This window comes from Panthera tigris, chromosome A3 (genome assembly GCF_018350195.1).
Source record: "Panthera tigris isolate Pti1 chromosome A3, P.tigris_Pti1_mat1.1, whole genome shotgun sequence".
Lineage (NCBI taxonomy): Eukaryota > Metazoa > Chordata > Mammalia > Carnivora > Felidae > Panthera > Panthera tigris.
The window spans coordinates 64,621,147-64,646,721 of NC_056662.1; the positions used below are offsets into that span (position 1 = coordinate 64,621,147).

The 25,575-nt window shown below is 36.4% G+C and overlaps 1 long non-coding RNA gene across 1 annotated transcript; it reads right to left on the minus strand.

Moving 5' to 3' along the window:
* Nucleotides 1-848: 848 nt before the first annotated feature.
* On the minus strand, nucleotides 849-25,266 carry LOC122237302. Its single transcript, XR_006215686.1, has 3 exons — nucleotides 25,069-25,266; nucleotides 22,480-22,655; nucleotides 849-900 (listed from the first exon to the last, which is right to left on the minus strand). It is a non-coding gene; the product is annotated as an uncharacterized LOC122237302 (long non-coding RNA).
* Between the last annotated feature and the right edge of the window lie 309 nt (nucleotides 25,267-25,575).

The following is a 25,575-nucleotide window of genomic DNA, read 5'->3' on the forward strand; positions in this document are numbered from 1 at the left end:
AGTTGTGTACAATCCTCAGGAGAATTGAGAAAATCCAGTCACTCAAATCACTTTGTTTTCTGGGGTTTGGATGAGGATCCTGGCTAAGAGAGGCTGATAGAGTGTTACACTGGATGGTGAACTATAATTTAACCAGTCCCGTACTGGTGGACATTTAGGTTGTCCCCTGCTCTTTTTCCTATTACAAGGCTGCAATGAATATTCTTGTAACATAACATGGTGAGCTTTTGTGAGTAGATTTGTAGGATGAATTTCTAGCACTGGAAATGCTCTGCAGTTAGTTTTTAAGCTCCCTCAGACCAGACAAATGTATTAAGATCTTTATTGCTCCTTTGCCTGGCACAGTCACAAAAGTTATATAGATAGTAAAGGACTCAATAAATGTATTGTTGAGGGATGCCTGGGTGGCTCAGTCAGTTGAGTGTCCAACTTTGGCTCAGGTCATGATCTCACGGTTTGTGAGTTCAAGCCCCACATCGGGCCATCAGGCTCTGTGCTGACAGCTCAGAGCCTGGAGCCTGCTTCAGATTCTGTGTCTCCCTCTCTCTCTGCCCCTCCCCAACTCATGTGTGCACACGCTCTCTCGCTCTCTCTCTCTCTGTCAAAAATAAATATTAAAAACATTAAAAAAATATTTGTTGAAATGAATTAATGAAAAAATACAATCCATACCATGAAATTATAGAGCCACAGGCCGGACAATAACAACAAAATTGTTGAAAATAAAGTGGCAAGTAAAATGGTACCGACCTGGTGAAACTGCTGCAGGAATTCCGAATGGAAGGTGTAGATTCTTTGATTTTTACCCTTTTTCCTACATCTGAATTTTATATAGCATTGCCAATTAACATCTTGTTCTAAGAGGCCAGCTATGGATTGGTCAGCTTTGCTTTCTTACTCCTAGAGATAACAAACAGGAGGAAGAAAAAGATCAAAAGACCCCGGTCAGAACTTGCTCCTTTCACTGTGATTTTTGGGAGATAGCTAGAACATCCTTTCCTAGGTAGGTCTGCTTTTGGAATACAATTTTCTAGTAATCTGACTGGCTCAACGTGTTTGTCAAAGATGAAAGAAAATTGATTTAATTTGGAGTTCTAGATTGTCCTGAGATAATTGGGATCAGAGCTACTTAAGGACATACCCCACTGTAACCAGAGGTTTCTAAATTCACACAGCACCACAAATAGGAGGATCCCAGCCTTCTCTGTGGGATGTGGGCCAACTGCTTGTGACTTTGAAGCTAGCTGGTATTTCATTGACATGATGTCACTGTGATCTTATTAGCATCTCAGCACAACACATAAGGTTTTATTATTGTCACTTAACAGATTGAGTAAGTACTTGACATTCCATAATTCCTAAAAGGCAGAGATGGACTTGAATCTTTTAGTCTACTTTCTTCCTATTGCTCCCAGATTTATCAGGTCCGCACTTGCACCTGTCCTTCCTGGACCCCGGGAAAGGCCCTAACATTATGTTTGTATGGTCATGTATTTGTGTAACATTTGCAAAAATAAGGTACTGAACTGTAGTTGAAAATCACTGTCTCTTTTCATTCAGACTTTCCTCTCCGACTCGTTCACCTAAGGTGAACTTTCAAGTGGGGGGCATTTTTAGGAACCAGTCAGATACGTTTATATGCTTCATAATCACTTTCATGTTAAGTTATTGCTGGCTGTCCTTGTGCAAAACCAAACCAAAGCAAACCAAATGAACAAAAACCTTAATTTTACTAAAATAATATATACACGTGGTAATAAATTATAGAGGAGGCTTAGAGGAAAGTTAGATAATATTACAGGACTTATAATAAAAACAAGTCTTCTCCACCCACCTGGGATAACTACTTTCAATTATTTTGGGCAATCTCTTTTGACATTTATCTCTGTATTTTTAAATGATATCCTAATGCTTCAATTTTTTACATAAAAAAAACCTGCAGGCATGTAAACCTTCCTTATATAAATTATTTTAAAATAATTTTTAGAATAGAAAAATTTGGTTTATATATTATAAATATTAAATATATTAAAGAGTAGAATTCAATATTTTGTAATACTCTATATTTATCCACATTATCTACTGATTTCTTGTATTATTAGGTAAAGCTATAGCTCTCTTAAACCTATCCACTCCTTCTCTCCCATTTTATTTTATAGTTATATTTTAATTTTTGGTTAAATCAACAAAGTGTACATGTTATATCGGGATAATATTTTTGCATATTAAGTTAATATTTTTATTTTCCCCCTTAAATAATTATTCCCAACAGAAAAGCAGGCATATGTGCACCAAAAAAGTACAAGAATATTCATAGCAAAGTTATTCATAAAAGTCTCCTCCTATAACCTATCAAGTAAACGTCCATTCACAGAAAAGTGGATAAATTGTAATATACTCATATAATTGAGTGTCCTACATTTACGATAGTGAATGGACTACTGTTACATGCAACAACATGATCGAATACAAAAAACATAAATTTTTGTATTTGTATATGTATGTTTTACTTTCATAAAAAATTATCCTAAGATATCATTTAAAAAGGATATTTATACCTCTATTAGTAAATGATATCTTGTTACCTCCCAACTTTAAAAGGTTTTGTTATGCTTACACTAACACTCATGTCTTTTTTCCTTCTCCTCTCAACTTTGTTACTTCATTCCTTTTTCATAATAGATATTTACATTAGTTTTAATTTTAGTTTTACTGTTAAGTATACTCAATGTTTACCACCAGATTATTTTACTACAGCTTTCCTAGTTTTCTCTTAGGTAACTACAGTGCATGCTCTTATTCACAAAAAAAACAAAAAAACAAAAAAAAAACCCCAACCTAATGTTTATTTTTAATTTTTTTTTTTTTACATTTTATTTATTTTTGATAGAGAGAGACAGAGCACAAGTCGGGGAGGGGCAGAGAGAGAGGGAGACACAGAATCCGAAGCAGGCTCCAGGCTCTGAGCTGTCCGCACAGAGCCCGACACAGGGCTCGAACTCACAAACCGCAAGATCATGACCTGAGCCGAAGTCGGACGCTTAACTGACTAAGCCACCCAGGCGTCCCTAGTATTTATTTTTGTTTGGTCATGTGTCTCCTTACTGTTACTAGCCAACCACTTGTTGATCAATTATTCTTTCCACCACATGTGGAATTAGAGTTATATTATTATATATACTTTTATATGTATTTATATTTATACGTTTGTATTCTTACTGTATTTTAACAGACATGTTACGGATTTTAGTGTAAATAATATACATAGCAAGAATTATTATTATTTTTGAAAAATATTTATTTATTGTGAGAGAGAGCATGCGTGTGCATGACTGGTGGAGGGGCGGAGAGAGGTAGAGAGAGAATCCCAAGCAGGTCCCATGCACACTGCTGAGCCCAACACCGGGCTGGATCCCATGACCCTGAGATCACCACCTGAGCAGATATCAAGAGTTGGGTGCTCAACCGAGCCAACCAGACGCCCCCACACAGCAACATTAATAAACTTTTTGTAAGTCTTCCACTTACTGACCGTCTAATACTTTCCTTTTGCTAGGACTTTCCACAAACCAGTTTAAATTGCATTATTAAAAATAGAACATCTATCAAGAAAATGAAAATACAAGTCACAAATGGAGAGAAAATATTTGCAAAAGGTATTTTGCAATAGATACCTGAAAAAAGGACTATTATCCAAAATAAACAAAGAACACTTAAGACTCAACAATAGGGAAACAAACTACCTGATTAACAAATGGGTCAAAGACCTTAGTGGACACCTCACCTCACTAGATGGCAAATAAGCATTTGCTCCAAATTATATTCCATTAGGGAAATGTAAATTAGAACAACAATGAGATACTACTGTGCACTTACTAGAACGGCCAGAATCCAGAACACTGACAACACAAAATGTTGGTCAGGATGTGGAGCAAAAGGAACTCTCATTTATTGCTGGTGGAAATGTAAAATGGTACAGCACTTTGGAAGGCAGTTTGGCAGTTTCTTACTAGACTAAGCATGCTCTTATGCATGCAATACAGCAATCCTGCTTAGTATTTACCTAAAGGAGTTGAAAATATGTCCACACAAAAACCTGCACATGAATGTCTGTAGCAGATTTTTTTTTCTTGTAATTGATAAAACTTATAAGCAAGTAAAATGTTTTTCAGTATGAATGGATAAACTGGAACATCCAGACAATGGAGTACTATTCAGCACTAAAGTGAAACAAAGAATTAAGCCATGAAAAGAATGCATATTACTAAGTAAAAGAAGCAAACATGAAAAGGTTGCACTCAATGATTCCAACTCCATCACATTCTGGAAAAGGCAAAATAATGGAGATAGTAAAAAGATCAGTGGTTTCCATGGATTAGAGGAGAGGGAGGGATGAATTGGTAGGACACAGGGTTTTTAGGGCAGTAAAACTACTCTGTATACTATATTGGTAGAAACATATCATCACACATTTGTTCAAGCCCATAGAACGTGCAACAGCAAGAGTAATACCTAGTGTAAACGATAGACTTTGTGTCATAGTAGGTTCATCAATTTTAACATATGTACCACTCTCACGAGGGATGTTAATAATGGGGGAGGCTATGCATGGATGATGGCATGAAGTATATGGGAAATCTCTGTACCTTCTGCTCCATTGTGCTGACCTAAAACTGCTCTAAAAAAAAAAAATAATAAACTCTATTAAAAGCAATTAAACACCTTTCTCTGTAGAGGTGTAGGATAAAATGTTCCCAAAACATAAACTAGAACATAATATCCTGAGCTTTACAAAACCAACTTTATTTAATTAGGGATAATTCCTCCCTCTCAGACTTGATGTGCTTTTTTAATAATATCAAATATTTAATTACAAACATGCTCCTTTTCAATCACTAATAAATTACCAACTTATCTCTATATAACAACTGTTGAGTATCCAACTCTGTCTTGCTTTTTAAAGACATTTCAGGATGTCTTACAAAACAGAAATTCAGCATGATTATACTTTCTTCACAAAGGCTGTACAAGTTTCATATTTGTGTTGTTGTTTTTTAAATCTCACTTTAACTTAAGCTAAAAAATGAGATTTCTCTAAGAATAACAAGAATAAATAATAGTAATATGATAAGACTTGGAAAGTCTCTTTTGTCAAAACTATCAGAAATTGAAAAACTGAATGACTTTAAAGACTAGAAACAAAATTTTTTACAAGTTGGGTGGTTTCTAATTCCTGGGTTTTGACAAAGATGAGGGAGGATCTACTCAAATTACCAGTGATATACCATTATGAACAATTTTTGCTGATTACTACATTATTTTGGCATATTACTTGAAAAGATTTCCAAGCCTTGAGTGATGTTTAGTAAAACTCCTTTTCTCTCTATCAGCTATTTATGTCAATAAGGGTTCTTTCTCAGTGCTTATATCTATAAAATGTAAAAGGAGGAAGAGAATTGATGCTAAGCCTGTCTCTTTCTGAAAATAAATCATACCTGAACATTTACCTGTGCTTACATGAACTGAGAAATGTCTCATTCAATATCATGAAATGATAATTTTCTAATACACTTTTACTTTTTAATCATTATTTGTCAAAATTCATAACATTTGTTTTGTTTAACTGTATACCGTTAATAACTGCAAAAACTCCCATCAGAGGAAACAATTAGTATTTATGAGACTTATGGACATAAGAAATTAAAACAAATTAAATTTTAATTCATACATTTTTTGTTGCAGAGAAATATGATAGGAATAACACAAAAAATGTTTAAGCATAATGATACTCCACTGGGATAAAATTATGTGAAAGAAGTGAAAGGAAAATAGAAGCTCAAGGGAAAAAGAAATGATGTACAATATTTCTTGTACTTCTAACAAGAGCTTATTCACATATTTTGGTGCCTATCAAAGTCTTATGATATTTAGACCTGAATGGATAATTTAAAACAGTAAGGTGAACTAAGTTTAATGTGGCTCTTGGGATGTAGTTTGCCAGACCCTGGTCTAGATCTAAGAAAGTGATGGAGAAAATGTTAATGATACAGATGAAACTTAAAAATATGTCACGTCTACAGCCACTACATTGTGAACAGAAAAAAAGAAGGAGGAGGAGGAGGAGGAGGAGGAGGAGAAGAAAAACCCCTACTCTTCCAGTATTCCAAAACTATGATCCAATTCCACAAAGAAGTCACACAATGGGTGGATGTGGGAGGTTCCAACACATCTTCATTGTTTCACTCGCATCCAACTTGTTAATATCAACATTCTTGGAATTACACTTGGGGAGCCAGGTGTTATGCCTTTATCAGCGGCACCCGTTGGTGAACTCTAAGTGTGTGATTCCTTGTTCAGTCCATCTTCTTTTTGTTTCTCAAAACCAAATCTGGTCTCGGGGAAGCATCTGCCACCGGCCTGTGCATTTGACTCCTGCTACTGTTCACGAAGGATCAGGTGTCACACTTCGGGATGTGTCCCTCAATGTGGGGAAACACACCTTGGTAGGCTGTTCTGAAATGTGCCTGCAAATGTATCCTCTCTGCTTCTTCGCGCAGGCTCTCCTGCTTGAGCTCCATGGTTTTGTTTCTGTTGTTTCATCCGGACTGAATAATCTTTGCCTTTTAATCCAAGTACTTACATTTAAAGTATATATTGATGTATTAGGGTTTGTATATATCATCTTACCTGTGTTTCTGTTTGTCCCATCTGTTCTATGCTGTTTTCACTCTCCTTTCTTGCGCATAAAAAAAAGAAAATCAACCAAATGTTTTTTTAATCATTTTGTTTCTCTTCTGATTAGCTTGTTAATTATACGTTATTTGACTGTTCTTTTCATGGTTAGCCTAGAGATTACAATACAACATGTATCTTGATTTGCTAGACTCTAACATAAATTTGTATTTCCACCAATGCAAGGACTATAGAACACTTTAAGTTTTTTAATTCTCTTCTTGCCTTTTGTACTATTATTGTCATGAATTATACATAATTCTACATACTTTTTTTTAATTTTAAGTAAACTCTGCACCACACGTGGGGCTCAAACTCATAACCCCAAGATCAAGAGCTGCATGCTCCACTGACTGAACCAGCCAGGCTCCCCTCTACATATTTTAAACACCTCAAGATAATAAGTTTTATATCATTCATGTTCATTATATTGATCCCCCTATTTTATGGTTTCAGTAACAGGGTAATGCTATCCTCATAGAATGAGTTGGGAAGTATTTCTGTCTTCAGTATTCTCAAAGTGTTTGTGTGGAATTAGTATTATTTTTTTTATTAAATGTTTGGTTAAATTCACCAGTGAAGCCATGTAGGTCTGAAGTTTTCTTTGTAGGAAGGTTTTAAACTAGAAATTCAATCTTATTTAAGTTGTTGAATTGATTTGAATAAAGTTGTTCTTTTATTATTTTTCTTATCAATAGGTCCTGTAGTTATGTTACCTCTCATTCCTGATCATGGTAACTGGTGTTTTCTTTTTCTTCTTTTTTAAAATCAGGCTGGGTAGAGGTTTACCTTTTTTTTCTTCCCTGAAAGAATCAGTTCTGGTTTCATTGACTTTCTCTATTGTTTTTCTGTTTTCCATTTCATTAGTTTTGGTTTCTGTGTATTCTTTTTCTTCCTTCTACTTTCTTTGGATTTGATTTGCTCCTTTTTTTTTAGTTTAATTTGGATGCCAAGATCACTGACAGGACTTGAGGGGCAAGAATTCCAGGAAGAAGAGGGGTACACTCTGTACAACTTTTCCTTTCAGTGAGTTTGCTCATTGTGAATGTATCAGGTGCAAGAGCTGAAGCACAAAGCAAAGAGCAGCCCTTGAGAACCCAGGCAGCCAATCAAGTCTTTGCACAAATCCTTCAGGCCGGTGAGAGAATTAGAGACCGGTGCCTACTAATGGGGAGAGGTCCTGGCATAGATCTCTGACTTGCAATTAGCCTCTGGAAGAAAAAATACCACAGGTGTATGGCTAAGATGGAAGTAGAAGAGTATGCTCTACTCAAGTCCAACTTCAAATCAGCTCAGCCCAGATTGGTTTAAAGTCATCTGTCCCTACTCTAATTGCCTGCCAAGTGGAGGGTAAATCTTCTCTGGAAGAAGAAAATATTTGCCGGAGCCTCAAATTGTATCTACAATTTTCATATATAAAATCTGGCATTCAATCAAAGGATTACCACGCACACCATGAGATAAAACCAACTGACCAAAACCAAGGAGTACGACAGACTTTAGAACAGACTCACACATGATACGGATATTGGAGTTATCAGGCATGACTTTAACTATGATTAATATGTTCTAGAAAATATAGGACAAAAGGGAGACTTTTACCAGAGAACTAGAATCAATGATAATGAAAAGAGAGAATCAAATGTAAATTCTCAAATGGATACACATAAATTGCTGAAATTAAAACGTTCAATAGGAATTAAAAAATGAATAGACAAGAAGAGGATTAGTTAACTAAAAGACACATCATCATTAAAAGAGATCCTGAGTGGAGAGAGGAAAGAAGGATGGTTTCATGGGTGTATGCAAATGTTAACATTTATCAAATTGCACATTAATAATGTACTTTATTGAATGCCAATTATTTCTTAATGGAGGTATATCATCTATAATGGAGTAAAAATTAAAGTGGCATCAGATTTATTTTCAGTAAAATCATTTTCTAGACTAGGGCAATACTTGGGGCACCTGTTCTGATAGCACGGAGCCTGCTTGAGACTCTCCCTCTCACTGCCTCTCCCCCTGCTTGCCTGCACATGCACCTTCTCTTTCTCTCTCACAATAAACAAATAAACTTAAAAAAAAAAAAAAGATTTAGAATAGAGCAATACTTTAAAAGTCCTCAGAAGAAAGAATTACCTTTGTTCTAGAAATCTATCTAGCTCAGCTAAACTTGCAATCAAGTAATTAAATAGATCAATGGCTATTTTCAGACATGTAAGTCTCAAGGTATTTGTATCCCATGCATATTTTCTAAGAAACAAAACAACCTAAGAATGTATTCAAGTTAAACAAAAAAAAGTATGAGAAAGACTGAAGCTTCAAGAAAATGATGTGTACCTATGAGTGTGATAAAAAAAAAAAAAATTCCCAGGTGACAAATAAGGAGCAAGCTTTGAAAGGACCAAGCCCCAGCTGGACCCCAGCAAGCTACCTTCAAAGAAGAAAGTAGATTTTTATCAAGAAGTTAGTATAGTGAAAAAGATGTACTTTTTAATGTTATGGTAAATGTAATACTGTGTATGTTAGAAATAATGCATATATTGATAAGGAAAAAAGGCAATTAAAAGCCTGGAAGGGGCACTCTACAGAAAATGTGAAGCAATTAAAATATAGCATACTTTTCTCCCAGTATAAGAAAGATAATTCACTTGACATGATACTTGGAACATTCTCCCTAAAGAGTTAGTGGCATATGGGAATGCAAGCTGGTGCAGCCACTCTGGAAAACAGTATGGAGGTTCCTCACAAAACTAAAAATAGAACTACCCTACGACCCAGCAATTGTACTTCTAGGCATTTATCCAAGGGATACAGGTGTGCTGTTTCGAAGGGACACATGCACCCCCATGTTTATAGCAGCACTATCAACAAGAGCCAAAGTATGGAAAGAGCCCAAATGTCCATTGATGGATGAATGGATAAAGAAAATGTGGTATATATGTACAATGGAGTATTACTCGGCAATCAAAAAGAATGAAATCTTGCCATTTGCAACTACGTGGATGGAACTGGAGGGTATTTTGCTAAGTGAAATTAGTCAGAGAAAGAAAAAAACCATATAACTTCACTCATATGAGGATTTTAAGAGACAAAACAGATGATCATAAGGGAAGGGAAAGAAAAATAATATAAAAACGGGGAGGGGGACAAAACAGAAGAGACTCATAAATATGGAGAACAAACTGAGGGTTACTGGAGGGGCTGTGGGAGGGGGGATGCACTAAATAGGTAAGAGGCACTAAGGAATCTACTCCTGAAATCATTGTTGCACTATATACTAATTTGGATGTAAATTTTAAAAAATAAAAAATAAAATAAAAAAAAAGAGTGGCATAGAATTATGTTTCCTTTTCTGAGGGTCCATTGATACTATTTTACTCTGTAGTTCACAACATTTAGAGTCCTAAAAATTCAACTGACTGCTATTTTTTCTAGGTTTTAGAATACACTTACAAACAAACGAACGAACCCAAAACAAAACAAAAAACAAAAACAAAACACCCAGACACTTCACTGCAGTTACAAAGAATACAAATGCCTTAAATCTCAGAGCTGTGAAAATACTGGGATGCTAGCAGATGTGGCAGAGTAACATAGAAAATAGAAAAAAGAAATGAAAAATTGAGGAAAAAGGGGTCAGAATTGCAGATATCTTTATTTTCTTACTTTACAAAGCAGTGAATCAAAATATATATAGTCTAAATTGGACAGGAAATATATTAAAGTTGAAAAAACAGCCAGTAGAAGAAATAAATTAATAATAAAACTATCAGCCTCATGTTTTAAGATGGAAGAATAAAGAAATCTCTGACTCTGTTATGGACTGAATGTTTGTGTCCCCCACCCGATTCATATGTTCACGCCCATTCCTCCGGTGCAATGGAATTAGCAGATAGGGTCTTTGGGAGGAAATTGGGGTGAGTGGAAGCCCCATAAATGCAGTAACTGCCCCCGTAAGAGTTAGAGGTTGCTTCCTCTCTCTGCTCTCTACCATGCAAGAACCTAGTGAGAAGTCAGCTGTCTGCAGACTCGAAGAAGGCTCTCACGGGAACCCAACCATGACCTCAGACTTCTAGCCTCCAGAACTGTGCGAATAAATTTCTGATATTTATAAGTCACCTAGTTTATGGCATATTGTTACAGCAGCTGGAGCTAAGACAGAACCTGTTTTTCTAAAACCAATCAGAAATAACAAGGATACAAATGAAATAAAAAGTCTGTCTAGGAGGAATGGGGCAACACTTATAACCCGAACCTTATTATTTATAAAGAAAGGCTGCCAAGTACAGTGAAAATTAGGTCAAAGAAAGGGTGCCAAGAGACGACACCCATGGCTGCAGATCTCAAGCAGAGTCAACAAGGCACAGTTTTCCAAGTTAGTAGCATACCCTGAGAAGCAGAAGCAATAGTTGCTTGTCTAAAAGAAGGCTGAGGTTTGCAAACCGGTTCTAGAATTCTCCATGACTCCCTTTGAAACCACACAGACATGACATTTTTGCAGGAAAAATTTCTGAAAGTAGGGAAACTAAGGTGAATGGATGGCATTGCAACTACCAATTCTACTCAATTAATATTTTGTAAAGGCTCTCCCCCAGTTCACCTCTCTGCACTGCACACCTGCTGAGTTCTGTGGCTCGAGTTATGCAGATTTTTGTGTTAACCCCCTCCCCCCCCCCCCCCATCAACTTCGTAGGTATTCAAAACGGTTGGTGCTGATCTGGCTGCATTTCAGGGATGAGACAAGCTCAGGGTCTCCATGCTGCTTGCCATCTTGAATTCTCCTATAAAGGCTCAACCCACACTCACAATACATTCCACTAGACCTTATATATGTAGGGCTTTATTGTAAGTTAGGACTTGTTAGCCCAGAGGTTGTTCAAAGCCTCTGACACCTCTCTCACATTTTCTTTCCCCATATAGGTGGTTCTGAAAGAACTCTGCATCCAACAATGAGAGTGACATAAAAGGAACTACGTATGGTTTCACAACCATATGAATATGTTAAAAAATATCAAAGTGTACACTTTAAATCAGTAGATTATATTATATGTGAATTATATTTCAATAAAGCTTTTTTTAAAAAGGGACTAGGAGACAAAACCATTGCAGGAAAGAAGACAAAAGAAATAAGAAAACAGATTCAACATATGTCAGAAAATGTATCATGGAATAGCTGAAAATTGTGACTAAGTAACTTCTTATGTATTCAAAGAACTTAGTGAAGTTCTTTGAAAAACTTCAAGTGAAAAAGTGGCCTCCATGAATCAAGAGTTCAAAGCACAGATAAAGGACTGAAGGAAGAAATGATAAGACAACATCGGAAAAGATAAAATTAACCTGAATGAGCCTAGGAAAGATGTAGAAAAGTAATGACACACAGAAATGGAAACTGCAGAAAGAATGAGATATCGTTGAAAACAAGCTAAAGAAATGGAAGACAGGCTTAAGGAAGCTGAGTCACATTTTAAAAAGTCAAGTAACATTTTAAGAACGTGAAGAACATTTTTTAAAACTCAAAAAGAAAAAAAAAGAATTTTATAGAATTATAGGAAAAACTCATATACATAAAGGTTAATGCTCAAGTACACATTCAGAAGACAGCAGAACAATCAGCACACGAAACACATTCACAGTATAATTCAAGAAGATTTTCTGAAATAAAAAATTTGACTCTATATATTTAAACAGGCGCACCATCTTCCAGGAAGAACAAAGATTAATCAGCACTAGAACATGCCCTAATAAAGTTACTGGACTTCAAAGATACGATCATTCAGACAGAAAACCAAATGACCTCAAGGGGAAGAGACAGAAATCAGGCTGCTTCATACCTCCTTATTTATTTTTAACGTTTACTTATTTTTGAGACAGAGAGGCAGGGTCTGCTCAGCACAGAGCCTACTGCCAGGCTCGAACTTACGAACCATGAGACCATGACCTGAGCTGAAATCAAGTCGTATGCCTAACCCACTGAGCCGCCCAGGCACCCTGAGAAATCAGGCTTCTTTAAAGCAGCATTCAACATTGTAGAAATTCACTGTCTTCAAAATTCTAAGGGATACTATGACCCAAGAATTTTATTTCCAGCCAAAGTATAGTTCAAGCATAAAGGCAACATGCAGATGACTTAAAACACACAAATACTTACAGAACACAAATCCTAGGGATCTTTCTTGAAAAAAACCACTAAAAATAGCCTCTGTCAATTGAAAGGCAAATGGAGAATGAAAATGATTACGTGTCCAATTCAGCAAGTTAGAAAAAGAACAACAGCAATCTGAAGAACAAAAGCAAGAAGATACTAGTAAAGACAAAAACAATTAAAGAATTAGGAAAGAGAAGAACTATAGAACAAATAAACATGTCCTAGAGAATGTTCTTAAATAAAAACAAAAAGGTAAAGATTTAGGAAAGCTGGTCAAACAATATAAATAATAAAGAAAGAAGCACGTATATAAATATGAAAAAATGAGTACATAGAAATAAGCATACTTAGGAAATTGAATCATAAGAGAATACATTGTTCAGCTTTATGCAAATATATATAATACATAATTAGGAAAATACAAATTATTAAAATTGACCCCAGAAAAGGAAGAAAATGCAATAGATCAATTTTCAGAAAATTTTGTGAGTGAATTCTAGCAAATCTTTAAGAAATATGTAACTCTAATATTATTTAAATGGTTCTAGACTATAAAAAGGAACAATTCCAAAATCTTTTTACCAATTCAGCATAATACTGAGATAGTCCCAATCCCTAAACATTGCAACTAAAATATCAGCCAACTGACTCTAACATGATTAAGTCAAACTCATACCCAAAATGCAAAGATGGATCAATATTATCTATTATTGTAATGCAACTTAAATATATATCAAAAAAAGAGAAATACTATATGAACATTCCTGTAGATGCTGAAAGGGCATCTGAAAAAAACCCTATCATAAAATAGTAATAGATGAATAGCTTCTTAGCATGAAAAAGTATATATATCATTTCAAAGGCTAGAAACTACATAGTGAAACACTGAGCCCCATTAAAATCAGAAACAAAACAAGGATGTACATTACCAGTATTGTTTAACTTTAGCTACTAGCTGATGTTATTAAAGAAAAGAAATAAAATATATAAAATCAGAAAGGAAAAGGAAGAAAACATTAGTAGATAGGATGATGCTACGGCAGAAAATTCAGAAAAATCAACTTAAAAAAAATCATTATTACCAAGAGTAAGATAATTTAGTCAGGTAGCTGAGCATAAAATTAAAACACAATTAATAGTTCTCCAATATCTGAATGGTTATTTAGAAAATATAACAAAAAATACCCAAGTTACAAAAACAAGAAACATTATAGAATACCTAGGAGTAAATCTAAGAAATGTACAAGATTCACATGAAGAAAATGTGGAAACATTATGAAAGGTCATCTAAAAATATTTTAATAAATAGACATATTCTTATAGAGATGATGGAATATGATGGCAATCCTTTATAAATACATATATAAATTGAACTTTCTCAAGAAAAATATTAATACCATTACTTTGGGAATCAAGTGAGGAAAGAGTAATGAGGGAGGAATAGCTCTATCAGACACTAAAAGGTATTATAAACATTATAGTAATTAAAAGTTTGGTATCAGCACAAGAACAGAAAGATCTATGGAACAAAATAGATAGCTAGAAATAGATGCAAATAAATATTGGGATTAGTTTCTGATAAAGTTGACATTTCAAACTAGTGGGCTAAAATGACATATTTAATGAAGAGGATAAGAGAGTAGCCTTCTGGAAAATATGAAATTGGATTCTCTCTTTCACTTACACCAAATTAAATTCCAGATAGATTAAATATTTAAAAGAAAAAATAAACATAAAGGTAACAGAAATGACACATTTGATTTTATAAAAATTTTTGTTTTCTTTATGGCAAAATTATCCAATTATATTTTTCATTTCCGAGTATTCATTTAGTTTATCACACCTACTTGATCACTTAAAAAATATTCTCCTTCAAATGAGTTGTGTTCAACCTCTTCTCTCACTAAAAGATATTAAATACACTTATTTTATAATCTGTGTCTAATAATTCTAATATGTGAAGGGTTTGTCTCATTCAGCTGTTTTTTCCTGCTGCTTCTTATAGTTACTTGTTTGTTTGCTTTAAAATTTTTGATTATGGTGTCATATTCCTTGAACTTTTCTGAGAGAATTCTCCTACAGAGAAGACTTGCATTCACTCCTGCAGATGCCAAGGGGCACAGTCATTTAAAAAAAATTCTTAGCTTGAGGATTTTGAGATCACTCCAGTAGTATGAAATCAGCAGTGCTAAGCAGCATTTTTACTATTTTTGATAGTTTGTATTTTTCTTCTTTTCTTTAGTTCTAAGTATTTTCTAATTTTCACTTTGATTTCTTCGATTGATATGTTATTTAGAAGTATTTTTAAACTTCCAAACATTTGCCATTTTTATTATTATTTTTTGCTACCCCCAACTACCTCTATGAGCACTCTGCAAGCAAATCTTTTTTTTTTAATGTTTATTATTTTTATTTATTTTTGAGAGAGAGAGAAGAGGACAGAAAGGGAAAAATCCCAAGTGGGCTCCTCACTGTCAGTGTAGAGCCAGACACAGGGCTCGAACCCATGAGCCGTTGAGATCTTGACCTGAGCCAAAGTCGGATGCTTAACAGACTGAGCCACCCAGGTGCCCTTGCAAGTAAATATCACTACTATCTTATTCAGGCCTTGGTTACCTCTTGCTTGTACTGGAAAAACCACTACACATGATCTATGCCTTTACACTTAGGGGAGAGTGCTTTTTATTCTTTGTGTATTTTTAAAAATACTGTATGTAGTGGTTTGTCTAATCCTCATCTTACAAAATTATTCCAGAGGACAATTCACAGACAAAACCTAGGAGGGATATCAGTGATAAATTGAATCACCTAGCTTCACCTGAAACAATAGAGCCCATTGAATTAGGGCAGTCAAACGTGCTTCCTCTGAGGACACAGAATTGATTTGTTTAATTTCTGAAAGGTCATCTGCCCTGGGAACGGGAAAGGGGATTCTGCATTCTCTTCCATGGTTTGTAACCTCATCCCTGACAGCTGCAGGGACACGTGCAAGAAGAAGAATCTCTCCTTCTCCTCCTCCCCCCCCCCCACCCCCCTCCTTCCTGGCATTCACACATAACTGTGTGGCAATTTACTTTTATCACCATGGCCTGCAATGGGCTTTACTTGCTAGGCATCATGTTCTCCACAGAGGATTGCCATGGGAAAGTCTCTCATTCTGAGCCCCCTCAAATAACCAGACCAGGCATTTTTCCCATCTTGGGTTCATCCTTGGATTGCTATCAGTTCATCAACAAGTACTAATGAGTGTACTTATGCATCTGGACTGAATCAGTGTCTATTCTCACTGACTTAGACATTCCCAGTTTGAGAAGGCAAAATACAAGGCAACAGACTTAAAATAAAGCCAAACTCATTGGCTTCCCATGAACTTGTATTTAAAAAAATTTTTTTTTTCAACGTTTTTTATTTATTTTTGGGACAGAGAGAGACAGAGCATGAACGGGGGAGGGGCAGAGAGAGAGGGAGACACAGAATCGGAAACAGGCTCCAGGCTCTGAGCCATCAGCCCAGAGCCTGACGCGGGGCTCGAACTCACGGACCGCGAGATCGTGACCTGGCTGAAGTCGGACGCTTAATCACTGCGCCACCCAGGCGCCCCAGCCCATGAACTTGTATTTTAATTGCTACAACTGCTTCCTAACATACCTCCTGGACTTCTATCCCTAGCACCACCCCCAATGCACTTTCACATGTCTGTCAGAGCAACTGTCCTCAAATAATGCTGCATATCCCCTTTCCCCACTAAAAATCTTCAGTGGATCCTCTTTCCTTAGAAAATCAGGTACAAATGAAGAGAACCAGGAATGGTGGATAAAAAGGTTAATATAATAAACTCTGTATAATGCTTTCCTCTCTTTTATCAGGTTTTTAATTAACATAAAATTATGTAGTCATGGTTATATCAATGTATTATTGTTGGGTTTGTAACATACATAGATGTAACAATAATATAACAATAATAAAAATTTTAAAAAGGGGGGAGGGAATAGAGTTATATAGGGTTGATGTTTCTGTATCTCACTGGGAATAAGTTACTATAAATGTTACTATATTTATAAATATAAATATATATAAATATAACTACTATAAAAGTAGGTTGATACCTATCATCTTATCTGGTAAGCCTATTGAAACACTAAGAAAATGACTCCAGACAAAGATCACAATTGAAGAAAACTACAGATCAACATCTGTTATGAATACAGATGCAAAAAATTCTCAACAAAAAACTAGCAAACCAAATCCAATAATATATAAAAAGATTAATTCACTGTGTAAGTTTGCTATGCTAGAGTTGCCCAAACAAAGTTTCACAATGTGAATGGTTTAAACAACAAAAATTGACTACCTCCCAGTTCTGGAAGCTAGAAGTCTGAGGTCAATGTATTGGCAGGATTGGTTCATTCTGAGGGTGCTAGGGAAGACTGTTCCAGGCCTCTCCTACTTTCTGGTAGTTTCTAGGTTTGTAGCAGTATAACTTCAGTCTTCATATGACATTCTACCTGTGTGCATGTCTGTGTCCAAATTTCTCCTTTTTATAAGGACCTGAGTCAATCAGATCAGGGTCCACCTCAATCCAGAATGACCGAATCTTAACTAATTACATCTTCTACAGCCCTCTCTGCAAATAAGGTCACATTCTGAGATACTGGAGGTTAGGACTTCAACATATGAATTTGGGAGGGGGGGGCTCATTCAACCCATAACAAAAACCATGACCAAAAGGAATTTATCCCAGGAATGAAAGATTGGTTTAACATTCAAAAATTAATTAATGTAATATACCATACTAATAGAATAAAGGACAAAACTCACATGCTCATCTTAATAGATTCAGAAAAAGAAGTTGAAAAAATTCAATACCCCTACATGATAAAAACACTAAAAAACTAGGAATAGAAGGGAACTCCCTTAACTTGATAAAGGGTATGTACAGAAAATGCACAGCTAAATCATACTTAACAATGAAAGACTGAACACCTTCTCTTTAAGAGCAGGAACAAGACAAAAATATCCACTCTCACCACTTCCGTTCAACAATGTACTGGAGGCTCTAGTCAGAAAAATTACGCAAGAAAATTAGATAAAAGAAATTCAGAGTGGAAATAAAGAAGTAAAACTATCTCATTCACAGAGATAGCATGATCTTATATATGGAAAACCCTAAGGAATCCACTAAAAAACTATTAAAAGTAGTGAGTTCAGTAAGTTTGCAGGACATAAATCAGTATAAAATAATCAACTGTATTTCTATACACTGCAGCCAACATTCAAAAAATTAACATAAGAAAGCAATTCCATTTACAACTGCATCAAAAAGAATAAAATACTTAGGAATAAACTTAACAAAAGAAGTGTAAAACTTAAACTTTGAAAATAGCAAAACTTTGTTGAAAGACATTAAAGACATAAGTAAGTGGAAAGACATCCCATGTTCATGGATTGAAAGACTTAATATTGTTAAGATGGCAATACTCCCCAAAATGGTTCAGATTCAATGCAATCCCTATCAAAATCTCAACTGGCTTCTTTTCAGAAATTAACACGCTGATCCTAAAATCCACATGCAAATGAAAGAGATCTAGAATAGCCAAAACAATCTTGAAAAAGAATAGAGTTGGAAGACTCACATGTCATGTCAAAATTATTACAAAGATACTGTACTCATGACTGGATAGTACTGCATAAGTACAGTTATAAAGACCAATGGAATAGAATTTACCTACCTGTTTTTAGTATAGAACCCATAAGTCTATGGTCAATTGATTACTGACAAGCGTACCAAGATAATTAAATGAGGAAAGAACTATCTTTTAACAAATAATGCCAGGACATTAAAACAAAATCAATTGGAGCTCTACCTCATTTCATATACAAAAAAATTCAAAATGGATCAAAGACCTAAATGTAAGAACTAAAATTATTAAACTCTTAGAAGAAAACAAATGTGTAAATCTTCATGACCTTGAATTATGCAATGTTCTCTTAAATATGACACCAAAAGCACAGGAAACAAAAGAAAAAATAAATTCAACATGTTATCAAAAATTTTGCTTTTCAAAGGACACTATGAAAAAAAGTTAAAACCCCACAGAACTGAAGAAAGTTTTTATAAATCATCTATCTGATAAGGGGCTTACATAGAGAATATATAAAGAACTCCTAAAAATGTAGAAGAATAATCTAATTCAAAAGTGGTCAGAGAGCCTGAATAGACATTTCTTCAAAGAAAATATACAAACAGCCAATAAGCACATGAAAAAATGCTCAATATTATTATTTATGAAGGAAATGCAATTTAAAACCACACTGTGAAACAACTTCACATCCACTAAAATGGCTGTAATAAAAAATACAGATGAATAACAAGTGGTGAGGAGGATGTAGAAAAACAGGGTTTCTTGTTGGAGTAATGAAAATGTTCTAAAGTTCACTGTGATGGTTGCATAACTCTATGAAAATCATTGCTTTGTGCTCTTTATTTAAATGGTGAACTGGGGCGCCTGGGTGGCTCAGTCAGTTGGGTGTCCGACTTCAGCTCAGGTCATGATCTCACGGTTCGTGGGTTCAAGCCCCACATCAGGCTCTGTGCTAACAGCTTGGAGCCTGAAGCCTGCTTCAGATTCTGTGTCTCCCTCTCTCTCTGCCCCTCCCCGGCTTTTTTCTCTGTGTGTGTGTCTCTATCTCTCTCAAGAATGAAAAAACATAAAAAGAAATTTTTAAAAATGGTGAATGATATCTCAATAAAGCTGTTAGCAAAACCCAAACTCAAACAAGACCAAGGTAAAGTTTCTGGAGGCAAATTTGTGATTGCAGACTATTTTCTTTGGTCCTGGCTCTATTCACTGGGGCCAGCAGACAGTATTAGTGAAGAGTTGGCCAAAGCCCAAAGGAACTCTCTTCATCTGTGCTTTGCCTTGAGCAATTTATTTTTAAATAACCCTTTGTCAAATTAGACATACACAGTCTGGTTTTGCATATCCTCTCCTAGGGTTTTTGATGTTTTTATCTTGGGGATGGGGTGGAGTATGGAGGGTATGTTTTCCTCTTTGAAAAATGTGATGGGTTAAGGGCCAATTAATTGTCAGTTTTAGTTTTCTTGGCCCCTGACTCATGTCCATTTTCAACTCCAACAGCTTCCAGTATCAATCATACAGGAGCCAAACTCTCTATGAGGCACAGAGATCTCCCCACTGCTCTGAATTTCTAATTTTCTTTCTTTAGTGGAAGTGCAGTCTCTGCTCAGTGTTCTTAGAGGTGCAGGTGGGAGGGAAGTAATCTAAGGGAACCTTGTAAATAATGAACAAATAGGTTCATAGGCTTTTCAGCACCTAGGTTACCCAGTGCTGCCATACATTATGAGGCCAGGGATGGGTAGATGCTGGGGTTGGTTTGCTGGAGAGTTGGCTAAGCAGCTGGGTGAGAGTTGAGCTCTACAAGTACAGAATAGGAGCAAGGGATAACTGGGGGGAAAAGGAGGGAAGGTGGGCATTCATGAGCTAGTGGATCACAGAAACAGTTAGTTTGGAAGAAGCTCAATTCTAATGCTCCAGAGGCTGTACTGGACTTGTTTATGCTCCCAGATTCACCCAGCCTCAATAGGTGACCCCTACTCTCATCCTCAGCCAGAGGCTGAGCACTGCAGTTAGTGCTGCTTACTGGAGAAGTGGGGATAAGGACTAGAATTCAGTGTGGCCTCTATCACATTTGTTGCAGTGAGACTCAAAGTAGCTCCAACACAAAGGCTGACCCAACCATACCTACCTCCTTAGCAATTGTCCACAGAAGGCAACCTAGAAGCATGGGGGAGTCCATGCCTGGTAGGATGAACTGTGACCAGTGTGAAACAGGAGACAGGAAGGAGAAAGCAGATAAACTCCTCCTCTTTCCTACCTTCCTTCCACCCTCTTAACATCTGAGCCACCATCATTCCATATAACTTCTTCAAAGACAACCTGGCCTCTAAGAAGCTGGCAGGGTTTTCTTATGAGGCTGTATGCACATCTCGTTTTGCCCTCTCACTACCTGGACTCATTTTCCCCTTTCCCTTGCTCTTCCTGCCCTGGAATTGTAAACCCCAATAGAACATGAGTACATAAGCTTTTTTCTCATGCTGTTTTCTAGAAAACCTAATGCAGAGTTAATGCAGAGACCAAGGCCAACCACTGTATCCGGAGGAATCAAGGTAAACAATGGACAACTCAGGTCTGGTGAAGCTGGAGTCAAAATCTGAGGATGTAAGGAATGAATAAAAAGGGGGGAAGGTTCCAATATCATGGATAGCGATGGGAATTCAAGGTTGGTGTCCTGGTGGAGTTTCCAATCGACAGAGGAAGATATTAGTTAAATGCTATTATCACATACATAAATGTATAGTCATAAACTGTGTGTAGGAAGTGAAGGGAAGTTGCATCACATGGTGCAAGGAGAGCCTACAAAAGTGAACTTGATTTAGTCTGGGAGTTCAGTAAGTCTTTTCTGAGAAAATGCCATCTGGGGTGACATCCAAAGGGGTGGGGGTGAGAACAAAGGGAGGCTGCTCCGGGCAAGAGGAATGACAGGACACCTACACAGGCTCTGTGGTGAGGGGGAGCATGCTCAGTTCAGGAGAGCAGAAATGATTTCTCCACAGAGAAAGATGCCTCCCAGCCTTGGTTTTCATACTTAAAAAAAAATTTTTTTTGAAAGAGAGAGAGCACAAGCAAGGGAGGGACAAAGGGTGAGATAGAGAATCCTAAGCAGGCTCCACGCCCAGTGTGGAGCCCGATGTGGGGCTCGACCTCACAACTGTGAGATCATGACCTGAGCTGAACTCAAGAGTTGGGCACTTAATCGACTGAGCCACCCAGGCGCCCCTCAGTTTTCACACTTAAAAAAAAAATCTCAACCCACAATAAAGAATGTATTTTACATCTTAACCTAGTATCAATACAAATATACAGACAGACATACCAAAATGGAAGTTTCATTACATGATCTTTATCTTTATGGGGTTTTCCATAATAGCTGTGAACAATGAAACGTGTGTATACTTGGAAAGAGTACTAGCACTAGAACAATGTGCCACGGTGTTCACCACAGAACTGTTCGCAGTGATTTACATACATACGATGAAACATATCAAGGTAGATACGTAGGTACTAACATGGAAAGATGTACGTACTACATTATAAAAAGGTATAGTGTATATAATCTCACCCTGATTTGTTAAAAATATTTATATATGAAGAAGTCTATGTACAGAATAACAGTTGAGAAAAAATATAAACTAGAAAAGGTGGCTACTCCTCAAATTACAGGGGATTTTTGTTTTTCACCAGCTTTTGTATTTCATTATTTGCACTTTTGACAATATTTGTATTACTCTTTCAATTGGGAAAAATAATGAAAATAAAGTTAAAAGAAAATGACCAAAATACCTTCAGATGTTCCTTGAGGGTGCCATTATAGGTGAAGTGAGGTTGTTGGTTTACCAGAAATTCAGTGGTTTTGGTTACCCAAGTAGCAAATTATACCAAATTTGACTCAGCTGGCATATTAAGTTTTAGCTTCATGGAATCATTTTTAACCTTGTGAAGCAAAGAACTTGAACAAACCTTAGGTGTGACTTTCACTGGTGCCACTCTCTTCTTCATGGCCAAGAGATTCAAACCTGGGAAGCAGGTGGGTAAATGTCATCAAGTGATCAAAGAACCATGGCTGGGACTGGAGAAAGACATCCAAAGGCGAGTTGCTCTCTTGGGGAGAACCTCCCCAGTTACTGTGCGCTTGGCTATAAGGAGGTGGAAAGTTCATCAGAAGTGGGAAGCTTTCAGTAGCAGGCTTTTGTCCATCTATTACTTGACTGCTTTTGCAAAATACTACAACAAATCTGGAGACTTACATTTGGCCTCATTACTTAGATAAAACAAGACTCTCAAAACTTGAGACAAAACAATGCTGGGCTATTCCACTGCTCTCCCTCCCTCACCCATCTCTCCCTTCAACACTGCATCTCTAACTTTAGATTTTTCTGCTAGGATTGACCTGTCACATGAGATGGACTATATAGCTGTAACAAATTCTCCAGTACATGAGAGGTTTCCCCACAGTATTTAGATTGATAATTTATTTCCTCTCTTCTTGGATAGACGTTTCTCCTTAAAAATACTGGGGAGGAGGGGGATTATAATCCTTGTTTAGATTCTTGAGATGAGCTAAGAGAATAGCGAATCTTTTCGGGGGTGACATTTAATTTCTAAAAAGGTAATTTTTAGTGCTGACAGGACCAGAGTCTGCTTATCCTACTCTGCCTCTAAATAATAAACTCAGCCTCCACGCACAGAATCATCCTCACCATATAAAATGAGTGAGTGGGAAGAAATCTATATCTTTCTTCCTGTGGAACAGACTGCTTTGGCAATGAGCCCAGTCATTCTGAAGTTCTCCATGATCTGTTATTTAAATCCAACTCATTATGACTGATTTCAGGCAGGAAGCCAAAATGACAAGACTGACTAAATACGTATTTTTGTTTTTTCCATTCTGTCCCTTCTTTCCATCTCTAGTTTTAACACAAGTGCTAACTCCGAGGTCAGGATTAGAGGTATAGACACCTCAACATGAGCACTCCATTAATGCAAAACCAAGTATTCCAAAGGGTCTTTTGGCTGCAAATGAGATGGGATGACACCATATTCTGAAGTAGATAGCAGCCAGGCTTAACTCCAAACCGCCCATGATATTTAACTTAAAATATTCTGTGCCGCAGTTTAAATTCCAACTCCCCATGGCTGCAGACATCCTCAAAAGATATCATATTCATCTTTTGTCTCCAGTACCTGGCATGGGATCTCATGGAGGTATCCAATAAATGTCTTCTAAATGGAACTTTTAGGTCTATAGGCCCATGTTCTATTTTTTCTTGCATTCTACAACCATGACTGTTCAATCACTTCTTAAAGCTCTTTCTTCTATGTTTGCTTATAGTTCTTTTACAATTTTATCTGGGTTTAACCCATCTGGAATTTATTTTTGTGTACAGCATGTCAATATGATTTTGCCTCAATATGAAATGCCACTTTTAACACACACTAAATCTCCAATGATTTTGTTTTTGTTTTTTTAAAGTAGGCTTCACACCCAGGGAGGAGCCCAATGTGGGCTTTGAACTTATGGTTCTGAGATCAAGACCTAAGCTGAGATCAAGAGTTAGCTGCCTAATGGATTGACCCATCCAGGTCCCCCAAATCCCCACTGATTTTGAATTGGTTATTCTACCGTTTTGTTTATCTCCTGTGCTATTACCATACTGTTTAAATTATGGCAGCTCTTGACTATATTTTATATCTGGAAGGACAAATTCCCTCATATTATTCCCTCATATTATTCTTTTAAGGTATTGTTTTGAATTTTTTTTACATATTCTTCCAAATAAGTTTAGTATTTTTTAATTAAACTGTAAAAAAAAAAATTTTTTTTTTAAATTTTTGAGAGAAAGAGAGGGGCAGACAGAGAGGGAGAAAGAGAATCCCAGGCAGGCTCTGCGCCATCAGCACAGAGCCCACTGTGGGGCTCAAACTCACAAACTGTGAGATCATGACCTGAGGTGAAATCAAAAGTCGGATGCTCAACCAACTCAGCCACCTGGCGCCCTGAAATAAGTTTAATTTTTAGCTTAAGTTTAAATACACATACAAGCAAAAGCAAAGCTGATTAGAATAACTAGATTTCTGCCAAAAGTAGACATATATAATAATTTTTGGAGGACTCATTTTTCTACAATACCATGTCTTCCAATCCAGGAACACGGTATGCCTTCATGCTTTCTGCTTTTATTTTATATTCATTAGTAAAGCTTTACACATTTTGTTCACACTGATCTTGTACATTGTAAGATTATTTCTAGATATTTTACAGTGTGTTGTTGTAATAAATGGGAACTGTTTATTCCATCATATTGTCTAACATGAGTAAGGAAAACTGGATTTTAGAGAACATTTTATATTCAACTATTTTTATTAAACTCTTTTATTAGGTATGTACTCATCCAATCAACATTTATTGAGTACCTGTCACATGCTGGTATTAAATATAGGGTATTTAAGTACGGCACAACACAGATATATATTATGGAATATACTTTGCTCTAAACCTTCCCCTGCCCCCTCAATAGCTTAAATGAATAAAACTTTTATTTTTCTCACCTAACGTGAAGTCCAGAGTAGGCAGTTCAGGACTGTTGTGTGACTCTACAATGCCAAGATGGATTCAGGAACTTTCTATCTTTCTGTCCAGCAGTCGCTATTGAGTGTTTGTCACTGTCTGACCTCCAGCACTTCCGGCATTCTGTCTGCACTCCAAGCAGGAAGGAGGGCAAGGGTACCGGATAAGAAAAGTATGATAGCTGGTCCTGACAACCACTGTTTCTAGCCTTTCTAGAATCCCACCCCATGACTTTTGCCTACACTCACTGGCCAGAACTACACCACATAGCCACATCCGTGTCCATTAGTCACATTATCGCTCCCCTCAAATCAGAATTCTTTTAGTAAGGAAGAGGGGGAGAATTCTGAATAGGTATCTAGGCAGGCCCTGCCATGACAAGACAAATTCCTGCCCTTAGGGAGATGTTCAAAGAATTTATACCCACTGGTAATCTTATTCAGTTTGGGGCTGTTAGTACAGTTTTATGCTGCCGATTACCAACTGAC